At 44.5% G+C, this 13,874-nt stretch overlaps 1 protein-coding gene across 3 annotated transcripts in view; it reads left to right on the forward strand.

Moving 5' to 3' along the window:
- Nucleotides 1-13,874, forward strand: part of LOC146866700 (importin-9-like) — a 372,779-nt gene that overhangs the window by 314,768 nt on the left and 44,137 nt on the right. Inside the window, exon 11 of one of the 3 annotated variants that reach the window (XM_085600461.1) lies at nucleotides 9,430-9,880. The exons of the other annotated variants lie outside the window; for them this stretch is intronic. The gene's annotated coding sequence lies outside the window, so the exon portion shown is untranslated. Of the gene's footprint in view, nucleotides 1-9,429; nucleotides 9,881-13,874 lie in introns of those variants that run through there. 3 annotated transcript variants of the gene reach the window in all.

A 13,874-nucleotide genomic window follows, 5' to 3' on the forward strand; every position in this document is an offset into this window, starting at 1 on the left:
TTCCTTCATAAGACAGTGTCCTCCATAGAGAGCAAGTGTTAATGTCATGTAACAACTACCAAACATTTGGCTGATTGACCTTTTGCATTTTTTTAATCCTTTAATGCAAGATTTCATAAGCAGCCACTTAAAGATTGTCTGGAAGACCTATAATCTTAGAAAACAGGGAACTGATGCGAACAAATCTTGAACTACTCCTCCTCCTAGTCAGTCCCAATTTCTGTCATGTAAGAACAACCAGCTTCATGGCATCCCAATTTATAAATCTCCAGCTCAGATCATTGAAAGGGATGTTTTGGTGGAAGAATGGGGAACCCATCCGAGTGGCCTATCGAGGGTAAGCAGTTCCCTTCAGGGCAAAAGGATCACACAAATAGGCTTGCCATTTCTTTCTTTCCAGAATTATTTTGTATTTTCACCTAAATCTCAGTCTGGCTTCTCGCCTTCTTCCTGGTTGCCATATCTCGGGCTAAGTGCTTTCTCCATACCCTTGATGCAAAAAGCGCTTTAAGATACTTAGAAAACAGAATTGCGTAAATCTCAACTGCTATTAGCCAATTAATACGGTCATTTGCACTGACTTGGCTTCACTAAGCAGATTGTAGTCGGAAATATTTTGTAGCAAAATTTAATCTGAATCAAAAAGCAAACCGATAATTTTCGGTAAAGCAGCCATAGCTGCTCTAATGTGAAATGGCTCAGTCCTAGACTTTTGTGAAGTGGCTTCGTGGGCCTCAGCTCATACATATATAGAGTACATTCAGACTCTAAGCCTGGTGTGTCAAGCCTCCCTAGGTAGTCTAATTGCAGAGACTGTGTGAAATAATCACCCAGGAAGAGGTGTGGCGCCGCGGCCAGGGCGACTATCTCCGGAATCAGGGGATCACGGTTCGATTCCCGGCAGCAGATTAGCCCAGCACCATGTGACTCTGGGCAATAGCTTGCTTAATCTTCCCGACGGCCCCCAGCGCCTAGAGACCCTTACGGGTGATTGTTCGCACTTTACAAATGTGGATTATTAATCATTCCTATTTAACCTCCCTATTCTAAGGCAGGGATTTGCCCTACTGTTCTCTTTTTTATGTTTCTCAGAGAGAATAGATTTCTCCCACATGACACACAAAAATGGTTGGCATTGGGTGTTTTCAGATCCTCAATCCATCCTTCAAAACCAAATTGCGAGGCTGACAGTGCGGTTTCTGGGGTTCAGGCATAGTGTATTTCAGTAGACTGCAAAATGAACTAAGGGGGCTACCACTGTGCTGCATGCAAACAATTTATTTTTGTTTCTCTGTTTTAAAAGGACCATGAGTCAGTACAGCTGATCATTGAGGACCTAGAAAGCAAGATTGCTGTGTGTTTTAAACTCCTTTTTAATATTCAGTGTGTTTTAGGAATAAAGGGGCAGATGTATCAAGCATTTTTGCGTTTGCAAATCGGCAGATTCGCAGAATCTGCCCGTTTGCAAACTCAAAAATTGCTTTTCCGATGCAGCAAACTTAATTTTGCGATTCAGTAACCTGTACCGAATCGCAAAATGGGTTTGCGATTCGGTATTAGGAAGGGCCGTGTTTAGGGCGTCATTTCCTAATACCGAATTGCATCTGTATGTATGAATGTTTTGTGACTGCAATTGGCGGTAGCAAAACATTCACATTTTACCATCTACTTCAAGTAGGTGGTAACCCATTCTCAAATGGAAAGGGGTTCCCAAGGGACCCCTTCACCTTTGTGAATGTTTGTAAAACCATTTTTAAGAGCAGGCAGTGGTCCCACGGATACTGACTGCTCTTAAATAATGTAAAGAAAACTTTTCTATTTGTTTTATATAGCATCTCGTTTTCCTTTAACCCCTTCAGCGCTGCGTGGATTCCCCCGCGGTGCTGAAGGGTTCAAGCGCGGGCGGGGCCATGACGGAACGGTTCCGTCATGAGCTCAGCTCAACCGATGCTCATGACGGAATCGTTCCGTCATGAGCATGGAAGGGGTTAAGGAAAACTGGCTGCTTTACGAAAAAAAAAAGATTGCTTTATTTAAAAACAATCACGGACCTGGTGGGCTGCTGATTTCAGCAGGCCACCATCCCCGTGTTTTTTGCGATTCCTAGGAGGTTGCAAAGTGCGATCTACCGCATTAATATTCATGAGTTAGGTCATTTGCGACCCCCTAGGAATCACAAAAGGTGTACTATATACCTTCATACTTTGCATTTTGCGATTTCCTAATTGCGAATCATTGTGATTTGCATTTAGGGAATCGCACAATGCTATCTAAGTACAACTGGCCCATAGTTTATACATTTATACATTTGTATTAGAAGATCAATAAAAAGAGAACTTAAAAATGGGCTTTACACAGGTATTATGAGTTTGCTTTATTTATAGAAATGGGTGTTTCTATTTTATAAATGTCCCTCGATTCTACATGTGGGTGTTTTTTGTTGTTTTCCAGGATAATGATAGAAAAGTAAAAAATAAAAATTGTAAGGAAATGCCTCATTGCGTGTCCACTCCCACAGTTTTGGATTGATGGTGCTGGTTTTTCGACTTGTGAGTGCACTGAGGCCTGCTTAGCAGACCTTAATGCCAGTGTTCTGACCCTCTACGAATTGTATTTCGAATTGGATACTCACAATTGGCAAGGACTGACTTATTTGTACCTCCCTAGTATATGTTACCCAGCGCATTTAAGGCATTGTCCCCACCCAGGGTTGCATTACTATCTGTGCCATCCCATGTGACAAAGTACAAAATGGCTTCCAGCCTGTCACTGCAGACTGGAAGGGCAGTGTTTTACAATGCTAGCTCGACTTTGCCATTTGCACAATGGCAAGAGACACACACACACACACACACACACACACACAAGCCCTCCCCCCTCTGTTTTGACTCTGCCTGTGGCTCCTGGCTTGATCCCCAGCCTACAGCAATGACTCCAAGGATCAGTTGGCTGATCCCTCTCGAACCAGCACAAGCGACACAAGCTGAAGTGGCCCAAACTGACAAGTTGGTAGCCACTGCCGAATTTTTGCAGCTACCAGTTCCCGGGCCCCCAAAGAGGACAGACCTGAGATAGCCAAAGGTTGCACCTGAGCCTTCCTGGCCCAGGATTTTTATCCAAGTTCAGATTCCTAACAACCAAGGGACACTAGCCCCCACCCAAGGATGTGGCTTCAACCGTGGTACAGACTGACCGGTAGCCTAGCATTGGCTGGCTTGCTACTGCAATGTAGAGGACTTAGATAGACCCCGACCTATGTGGTGAAGATCACTCCCCTTCACCTGTGGACCGAGGAACCACCACAAAGACACCCCAATCGACCACACCACAACCAGATCATCTTTTCGCCTGCATCCCTAAGCATCAGGACCACTCCATTGTATTCTATGAAGGTTGTTCTCTAACGTTTGGATCTTGCCCTAAAACCTCTTTGGTAGCCAGGTAACTGTCCAAAGTCTCATCTCTGGCCCCCTAGACCTCTGTCATGTCAGATTTGGTCACCTAACCCAGGCCGGAGTAGCCTGTTACAAACTTTTCAAAAGTTTAAAACGTTTAAAAAATGCTTATTTGCAGTTGTATTTCAAAGTTATTATATTGTTTGAAATCTTCTGGAACTCTCTGGTGGATTTTTCTAATCAAGGTCTCTAAAAAATTAATTAAAATATCTATTTTTATAAATTGGTGTCCCCATTTTTTCGTGTGTTGTGACTTTATTATTTCGTTGTTTGGTGCTGTTAAATGCATTATACATTGTTCCTTTGCTGAGCCTTAGTGCTTGCCGCCACAGCTACCCAGGGTTGAGGTTAAGTAAACAAGCCTAACTGGACCCAAGAGAGTACTGCATGATAAAACCCCACAGCCCTATCGTATAGTACACCCAAATCTTCACAAAAATGTTCAGTATGTATTAGTTCTTTAGAGACTATATGTATATTTGCCTGTGCTTTTTCGCAATTTTCTTCTGAGTTTTGTTGGGCGAGTAGTTGTTTGAGAGCTTTATAATGGATCAGACATATGTTGAGGGCTACTTAAAACACTGGCAAGCACAATCCTGCCCCAGTGTAGCTGTCCGAACCCGTGTCTGTGGTCTACTGGAGGCACCATGGTTTAGCCAAAGCTAACTGGAAGGAAAAGGGGATTGCTCTCTGTTATTGTTATTGGACATTTGCAAGTTAAAAGCTTCACAATCCCATACAACTCTGTTCTGTGGAATGGCTTGTAACTTCAATAATTTCTTTTTCAACTTCGAATATGTTGGGACCATGGATGCATAATCTCATTTCATTGAAATTTTAACTTTAGAACCCTCCAAACATCTAAAGGGGGGAAGGGGGTAAGTAGGGAGCGGCAACTGCCCCCTTGGCTCACCCATCAAACAAACTGCAGCAGTGTCCCTTAGTCACGCTTCATTCCAGGATCCATGTGGATCTATTCCAGCACATAGTGGGTTATTGCTGGTGCCAAGACGATGCAGCAGGGGCCTGGGGTGTCGTGGGTGTACCCCGACGGCATGGGGGTGCAGATCGACACATCAATCCAGAGATCAGTGCTCTCTACAATGTGCTGGGGAAAATGAAGCGACAAAATGCAGAGTACAAAAGGTGAGAAGAGTCCCGCACAAGGTACCAGAGCTCCAAGATTTGCGGAGTGTACTATCAATGCAATACTAATTTACTCTGTTATACTGAAGTGTAGCTACGACTGCCCACAAATAGTAAGATGTCACAAAAGTAGCAGACGTGCTTTATAAAAGTCCCAAAACAATATCATAAAACTGCTTGTTTCAGTACTTTGGCTATTCTGTGTGTACTCTGGAAGCTTTGACTACTGCTACGTGTGTTCTATAGTATGTTCCCAATGTGTAAATAAAGCTTGCAATGCTGCTACCTTTCTGTGTGAGAGTAGCTTTCGCTCCCACTACCAGTCAAAGTGGGAAAGCAACTTGTCCTGCTATTTTACCTGTGTTGTATTTATCCTGTGTGTGAAGGAAGTGCGCACTGCTTCTTATTTCTAAGCTTACACTGCTACTACTTGTGCGTTTTGTCCCTTTTGTGAAGGAAGCTTGCATTGCATGTCCATGAGGAAAGCTTGTACTACTTCTACTTGTACTGTAGCTACTTGTACTTTGCTGCCATACTTGTTAAAAATGAAAATGCACTGCTACTACCTGCCAAATTGCAAAGCATTTTGTAATGCTGATACCTGTGCAGTATCTGCCTTATGTGGGAAGGAAGCATGCCCTGCTGTTGTGTGCAACGTGGCTATGTTGTACATGTTACGCATTCAAATAAAAATGCACTGCTGCTGTATGTACTCAGCCTGTCTGGTGTGCTCCAGTAGCCTACACAGCTGATGCTTTTGGTGTACATGTTTTGTGTACAAGGGACCGTTGCAGTGTTGCCTATGCTATCCCAAAGCAAACACAAGATGATGATGGACAGAGCGCTGAAACTTTTCAGACACTTACCCCCAGTCACTATTAGATCAGGGTTGAATCCATCATTGTTCTTAAGCTCACTTCGCCACCCCAGTTCAGACCCAGCCATATGCAAGTTAGTCTTAACCTGTTCCTCATGGGGACAGTCCAGCCCGAACTGCCAAGCCAGGTCTTCCCTGGATCGGAAACAAGCATTCTGGGACCGCCTTGTGAAAAAAGCTTGTATTGCTACTGTCCCAACTTTATCTCTACATGAGGAAAATGCAGTACTATTTCCTGTATTGTATCTCTTGTGTGTGCATGCGTACATAGCTTCCACTGCTGCGTGTGTTTAATCAATTCCATGTTTAAAGGAAACTTGCGCTGCTGATATGATGTGCTGGCAAGTATGCAAGCAAAGCTTGCTCTTGTATCTTCTGACCTCCATTTTCGCCCTAGAGAAAACTGCAAAATAAAAACAAATGTGAGTGAAAATTGCACTGCCACAGTTTGCCCTGTACAACATGTTTGGTATCTGAATGAAACCTATAGTATTGCTTTGCTGTACCTGATCTGTATGAGAGAAGCTTCCAGTGCTGCTGTCTGTGCTGTACATGCTCAGTGTTTAAGGAAGCATGTGCTGTTATATTTGTTCTGCTTGTGTGGGAGGTCAGTTGTATCCATTTTCAGGGAGAAGGAAGCTTGTTCCGAGTCCCATGGCGTGCATGGTATATTTGTGGGAAACATGCACTTTTTACTCCTGCGCCTGTTCTTTGTAGGAGGGAGGCTTGCAGTGTCAAAGTTGTATCTCTGCTGCTTCAGATGAAGGCCTGTGCCTCTGCTGTCTGTGCGCTATCAGTTGTATTTATGGTGGATGCTGGCATTGTCCTTGGACGCTAGGGAAGCTTGCGGTGCAGGCTGTGCTGTATCTGTTGTGTGGAAGAAAAGCTTGCTCTGCTCCATTTGATGTCTCTGTTCTGTGTGCAAGTGAATCTTTACCAGCTTTTATTTGTGCTGTATCAGAAATATATGTAGTTGAGGGAAGCTTGCTCCTATTACCTTTGCTGTACCTTTATGTGGCGTAAAGGAGTGCCCGACTGCTGACCATGCTGTATTTACTTTGTGCTTAAGGCAACAAATGGAATGTTAGGATCTGAAGTGGCTGACAGCTGTCAGTAGGTTTACTGCTCTGCCTGTGCTCTTTTCTCTTAGCTTAAAATAAATCCACATTTACAGACTTCAACTTTCCTACGTGTTGTTTACTAGTGAATGAGACTTTTGAAAAAAAATTGCAATGCTGCTTGCTGTTTGAGGAACTTAACCTGCTTCTACCGTTATGGTATATATTCTGTGTGAGAGGGACGTTTTTTATGTTGCTGCTCGCACTGTATCAGGTGTGTGAACTACGCTTGCACTGCTACTCTTTGTTGTGTTACCCTGCTGACTCGTCTGTCTTTGAGAGAAGTATGCACTCTCTGCCTGTGCACATATTGTGTATGTAACTGACTGACATTTGCCCATTTCCTCATGTGATTGCAGCCTACACTGTTGAACATGCTGCGCTTGTTTGATGGAAGCTCCAACTGCTACTTGCTTGCACTGTTGTAGATGTTGCGCGTAGCTGATGTTTGCATAGCTCCTGCCCGTTCTGTACCTGTGGGGTTGGAGGGGTGAATGTTTGAGTGCTGATGCCATGCTGCTACATGCACAGTGAGAGAATTGTGCCATGCCTTTCTTCGGGGTGACCCATTGTCTGTGTTTCTTTTAAATTTCCCTACCCCCCCCCACCCCTGTTGTCCATGTTGCTTCTAACCCTCCCACTCCTGTCATGTGTTGCTTCTAACTTCATCAGAAGTTGCTTCTAGTTGTCAGTTTTGCCCATTATCTCCTTGTCCATGTTGCCCACCAGCCATTAGAAATACAAGCATTGGCACAGCCAATAGGTATCGCCTTAGGGACCTACTGGCTTTGCCAATGATTTTGAACAGTGCGCCACAGCATCAGTTGGAAAAATTTCACTGTGAAATTTGAATGTGGTGAATATGATTAATGATAATAGAATGCTGGGTATTGAGGGTTCTCACAGTGCCATCAATAAGCTCCTCCGGAGCTGCACCTAGAATGGCAAAAGCACTGATGATACATGTATTTTTTTTAACGCCGGGAAAGATGACCATAAGCCTGAAAAGAAGCCAGATATGGTTGCTCTCTGTTGCAGAGCATCCAAGCCTGGGCTCAGAGCCTGAGAAGCCTCTTCTCAGTGTGAATGTTTTTTTTGGAAAGTAGTTCGGTCATGCCTCTGTACTTTATTTCAATATTTTTCCTCAATATACCTCTAAATTAATAAATCCACTAGCAATGCACCTTATTAGGAATGATTTCCAAATCACCCTCTATGCTTGTCGCCTTTCCCATTATCAGGTGTTTCAATATGGTCGCCACTCAGGCAGCATGGAGTGTGCTGGTCTTGCAGGGCGTGAAGTTAACTTTACAACCCTCACGCCTCCTTCACAGCATGCTCTAGGTATTGTGGGGGGGAGTCCTCCCCACACTCACTCGGATACGTTATATCTTACACTGCTCCTGGCCCGGGCCACGGCACCGGGAAGAGCCAGTAAAGCTGAACAAAGGCTGTGGGGTCGGGTCATGATGATGCTGATGAGCGCTTCCAAAAGAGGCTTCAATGACACGCCCCCCTGTACATTCTAATGTTCTTCCATCCCAGGCCACCCTTCTGTGGCCTTAGGCGCTAACACCTCATTTTACAGCTGACGTGAAGCTTCTGGTCGGCAGCTGCAGACATGAACACTTTTTAGTTGAAACCGCTTCTACCATTATGCGAGAGGGAGTTGGTAAGACAAGAAAATGAAGCCATTTGCCTATTTATATAACAAGGAAGGAGGGGGCAAGCAGTTATGAGTAAGAGGGTGGGAAGATGGGGTCTCTCACCTTGAAGTCAGAGAAAGATCAAGTGCCCGCAAGGAAACGGCGTCTGATCTCTGAATTACAGCCCTGTTTACAGAAAATCTTGGAGCGAGATTAAAACACTAGCGTTAGTGTGAAGTGCATTTAGACAAAGAAAAAAGAAGTTCCTAAAGCAGTTGCTAAAATGGGACAAATGTAAGGCTACAAGTAATGGGGCGGTGCTTCGTGGTAGGGAACAACCCACGAAAAGGAGGGACTAATAGGAAAGATTAACCACTTGGAAGCAAGGCTTTTTAAAGGACTTGAAGAAACAAATGAATAGCAATTTGCAGGCTGTAAGCCTACAAAGTATATACAACATGTCTTGAAGAGACAACACAAGCGCTGTCTAGGTGAGACCTAAAAAGTGCTGTGATGCGGCCGCATCTTGCTGCGTCAGAGCTTTTTAAAAAATAAAAAATAAAATTTAAACTCTCTTTTTTTTTTACTTTTAACCATCCTGCTCAGCAAAGGCGTTATCTGTTGGCTTTGCCAATGCTGGTTTGGTTTGGCAAAGTGCAGTATTCGGTGGTGCTGCATTTACTGTTGGAGAAGTGTGCATAAGGAGATAAGGTGGAGAAAGCGAATAGGTAGCTGGAAAACCCAAAGGAGAAGTTTATATGTCAGAGTTTACTGATAGTAATGTGAGCAAGTGTCGAGAAATAGGAATGAAACGCTGAAACCGAGCTCTGCGATATTGGGTAGGGAAGGTTGGCCACGTAGGAGGTAAGAGAGGCCTTGTTTTTTGTAGTAACTAGCCATGTGGTGGTTGGGGCCAATAAAAACATAACTAATTATGGACCACCGTTTGCCCTCGGTTATATTGCTTAGTGTTTTGGTTGTGATATGACCTGTTTTTAAATATTTTGTCTGTGCTATTAGTATTGGGCAAATAGTTTTTGTTTGTATTCTGATCTGAAATATTATGCTTTTAATGTAACTTTTTTTATTTTTCCGAATAAAGCTGATTGACTGAATAGTGCTTTGGTTGAGAAACCTTGTCCTCTTTGTATTTTCATTATTTTTTCCCTTGTTCACATGTTTCACAGTTCTGTTTCCTGCAAACTTCAAGAGAGCTTATTTCGTGGTGAATATACAACAACTTGCTGTTCTCAATATGAGATGCATTTTGAATTTCTATAGTTTGAACCTCGCGGAAAGGCAGCAGAACACCGTACTGCAGTATTTCCCAAACTCGGGTCGCGACGAACCGATAGTTGGTGGGTTGAGAAAGTCCAAGCAATAGATAAAGATGCCTTTTACATTTTGTATTTGTGTTGCCTTTGGTCAAATGCCAAGTTATGTACTCTGCCTTCTTGCTGCTTGTTGTTTTCTAAAATGGGAATTTGTGTTTACAAACTCCTCCTTGCTGTCAAAGAAAGTAAAATGAATTATGTGACTATCTTTTTGGGGCACGGGTTGAAAAGAGACTGTAAGATGCCATTTTTTGTATAACACAAAACAAATGTAAATAAGGAAACAAAAAAAATTTATGGGATCAAAACAAATCTACACAGTTTACTTGGTGATGGATGAATGATAACTATTCAGAGAAACCAGATTGTGGTTCTGGAAAGTTTGAGAAGCACTGCTATACAAGGTTAAAACCAAGACACTGTAGCTGCATTGTGATGCTGTCTTCTTCAAAGACGTTAGTCTTCAAGTTTTTCAAAAATTTAAGAAGGCTTGTTGTAGTTCTTATGGATAACGGGATGTGGTTCCAGATCCTCCATGCACATATGGAAAAGACCAGTTGCTTTCTTTCTTGCACTTATTATTTATGTCCAATCTAATGATGTCCTGACTGCGAATGTGCCAAGAGCCACCGGAGATGCTAAGCTTGCCTGCCATATATGTAGAGATGGTAATGGTAATAGCTTTGTTGATGATGTAGTTGGTTTTGAGGATGGTGTGGGCTAGCAAGGGCAGCCAGTGGAGTTCCATCAGGGTGCTGGTGATGTAGCCATATTTCTTCAGCTTCTTGATGCGGTGTGCTGCTGCAGAGGGGGAGGGGTTTTTAGTATGAGAGGCCCTCTTAACAGGGTTTAGCTACCATTCTGCTGCAAGTGTAAATGGGCTTATACTGCATTTCCTAAGTCGCTTTCGTGAAGAGATGGTTTAAGTTTCTTCTGTAGAGAGCTGGTAAACTGCTGTCATAGTATTCTTGGCAATGTGTTCCTGGAAGGTGGAATCTGTGCCCAGTGATTAAGAGAGACATGGCATTGGGTGAAACCTTTGGTTTGAAACTGTCCAAGTTAATCTCGTTGAGCCAGGTTTGAACTAGTTCTTGTTGCTTATTCTTGGCAAACTGCAGGATTTATTTTTATTTGTAAAAAACAAGTTTAATACATATATTTAGGCTATGCTGCTGAGAAGTGGCCCTGTGCAGACTACCACCCACTAAATCAGTAACCCTTCTGTTTGTAAATTAACACATGACCGATAATGTTTGGGTCTTTTTCACATGAGATCAGTAGTGAGGAAGGAGGGGACTCAGAACTATAACCTAATGACATTCTGGGTATTGCCTTCAAGATTTGGTATTCATATTATTATGCCCTGAAGAAGCGCTTGTGAGAAAGTGGCTCTGTTTATACTGTTCCCAAATAGGTACAGAGTCCACAGTCCCCAGAGGTTTGACAGAGGCTAAAGTTAGATATAACCTTACTCTCTAAAGTGGTAGCTTGGTCGAGCAGTAAGGCAGTATCAGAGGACAGTGTAAAGCATTTGTTGTACACGCTCAGTCAGCAAATGGTCTCACACACTCAAGAACTGAACTCTAGGCCAATGGTTTTTGTAAAAAAGTATAGTTTTATTTTAGAACCAACAATAGGTATTAAAATATACTTTCTCAGAATGAGATGCTTTCGGTAAATACTTTTGCAATATGCAATTGGCTTTTGTAGATATTTACAAGTTGTTGCAATAGGCAACACAATTTTAAACATAATAATGCATTGAGTTCAATGGAAGTTTCAGATTATTTGCAATAGATTACTCTCAGGATTAATTTTGTGATTCCAGGACTGGATCCTAGATTCAGTCCTGGGACAGTTCTTAGAAACAAGTGATAAAAGTCGACTTAGTTACTACTAGGATTTTTAAGTAATATTTTGCTATTTTAAAAGTTGACACTTAGAAGAAATTTCATAGAAAACAGTCAATGATTCCCTGTGGAAGAAAATTCAAGTTGCAGTTATAGTATGTTCTCGTTACTTTTGTAATCCAGTACTTGGTGCCTAGACTCAGTACTGGGACCTTTATCCAAAACAGGTAAGTAATTACGTTTTCACAATTTATAAGATTTTGAAAGAATATTTAAAGTTTGCAAAAATCGACACTTAGAAGAAATTTCACAGAAAAACAATAAGTGATTTCCTATGGAAGAAAATTGGGTTGCTGGTAAGTACGGTTGTGAATATTTTTCAGGGTCCGTGCTGGGCACCAAGATCCAGCACTGGGAGCTCACCTAATAGCAGGTGAATATTTTCGTTTTCGTTACTCGGCTGATTTTTGGTGAATATTTTAAGTATTGAAAACTCCACACTTAGAAGAAATTTCAGAAGAAACCAGTCAATGTTACCCTATGGAGAAAATTGAGTTATCGGCTTTAAGGTAAGTACTCGACTGGCACAGTTAAGGTTCTGGGCTCAGACTCAGGGGTCTCCCAGGGTCAGGTAGGTACAGTTGTTACACCCTCAGCGGCACAGGGGCAGCCGGAAGCAGAGTGAGTTAGGCCCAATGTTATCCTATGGGAGGCCGGGGGGCCTTGGTTGGTGGCTGCTGACTAGCAGGCCACGCGGCTGTGGTAGCTGGGCTTCTGGTCACTTGCTCAGGGCAAGTGGGGAAGTAGATAGGTGTAGAGGTTACACTGCCAGGGCCACTTGGGCGGCTGGGTGCAGGGTGCTTTTGAACCTTCGGGCGCTCAATTGATTTCAATGGGAAAGATTCTTCAGGTGCCACCACCACTTCGAGAGGTAAGTTGGGTAGTTGGAGGATAGGTAGGTACCCCGGAGTTGGGCACAGGGGGCCACCGGGTGCAGTGGTGCCTTTTGGTGTCGGGAAATCTTACCCTCTGTTGATCGCGGTTGGGGGGGTACCTGGTTCTGAGGCTGCAGGTGTCGTCAGGAGCGTCGAGGGAAGTCCTTTGGTGCCGGACTAGGGGTCACAGTCGCCGTGGGGTCGTCCTCGTGGTCTTTGTTCACTCCGGCACAGGCCAGGCTTGGTGGGTGCAGAGTGTGCAGAGTTCGTGGTTCCGGGCTGATGCCAGGGATTAGAAGCTGATTTTGAATAGAACCTCTACTCATGGGAGTCCCAGGTGCTTAGAGCCAAAAGGTAGCCAGGTCCTCCGGAGTTTGTGAGGTTGCTGGCCACAAGAGGTGCCGGGTTGGAGCAGGTTCAAGGGTCGACAGGCCGGTAGGGCTGGGTCCAAAGCAGTTGGTGTCTTCCTCTTCTCAGCAGCTGCAGGGAAGGTCTTCTTTCTTCTTTGTATCTCGGAATCTGGAATCTGGGGAAGGAAGGTTCTTGGTGCCCCTAAATACTAGATTTAGGGGCGTTACAGGTAGGTGAAGGGCAGGGACCAATCGGTCCCTGTCCTGGGGTGGGTACACCCCCTATTCTGCCTCTCTCCTGTGGGAGGGGGGCAGTAGCCTAGTCCTGATTGGGTAGGACCTACCATCTTCAAGATGGCGCGCGCCCGGAGATGTGCTTCACCTCTCCTCCCCCTACCTGAGCGGTGGGGTTGGCAGGCTGGCACATCCCCTGCTCTTATTTGGGGTTTCCGGCCAAGTTTCCCACCAGAGTGGGGGTTGCAAGTGGCCTGGGGAAGCTCACAGAGGCGGCATGCCGTTGAAGCTTCCCTCTGCCCATCCTGGGGGAGGAGATCTAGCACCTCGCCCAGGATGTGCATTGTTGCAGACCCAGGAGAGCAGGGGCTCTCTTACCCCAGGGGTCCAGCAACATGTCTGCTGTGTGGCAGCCTAGGCAGCCTCTCAGACCAGACGTGGATTGTAGGTCAGGTTTCAGGGGGCCTCTCTAAGATGCCCTCTGTGGTGCATGGTACATTAAATCCCACACTGGCATCAGTGTGGGTTTAATGTGCTGAGCCGTTTGATACCAAACTTCTCAGTCTTCAGTCTTGCCATAATGGTGCTGTGGAGTTCGTGTTTGACAAGCTCCCAGCACCATGTACTCTTAAATGGCAGCACTGCACTTACAGGGCCCAGGAATGGACCTGGGTACTGAAGGGGCACAGGGCTCATGCTCCTGTGCCAACACCACTAGCATAGGGCACCCAGCTAGAGTGGTGGCTGTTGTATGCTAGGGCAGTGTAGGTGGTGGGCATGGCAAACAGGGATGTGTGCCATGTCGACTCTCTGTTTTGTCCTGTACTCAGCCTGCAAGGGCAGTGTGTGTGTGTGTGTGTGTGTTAGGGTACAGGGCCTCTAAGGGTGGCACAATGAGTGCTGCAGCCCTTAGAGGCCTTCCCTGGTCA

Source organism: Triturus cristatus, chromosome 1_2, assembly GCF_964204655.1.
Source record: "Triturus cristatus chromosome 1_2, aTriCri1.1, whole genome shotgun sequence".
Lineage (NCBI taxonomy): Eukaryota > Metazoa > Chordata > Amphibia > Caudata > Salamandridae > Triturus > Triturus cristatus.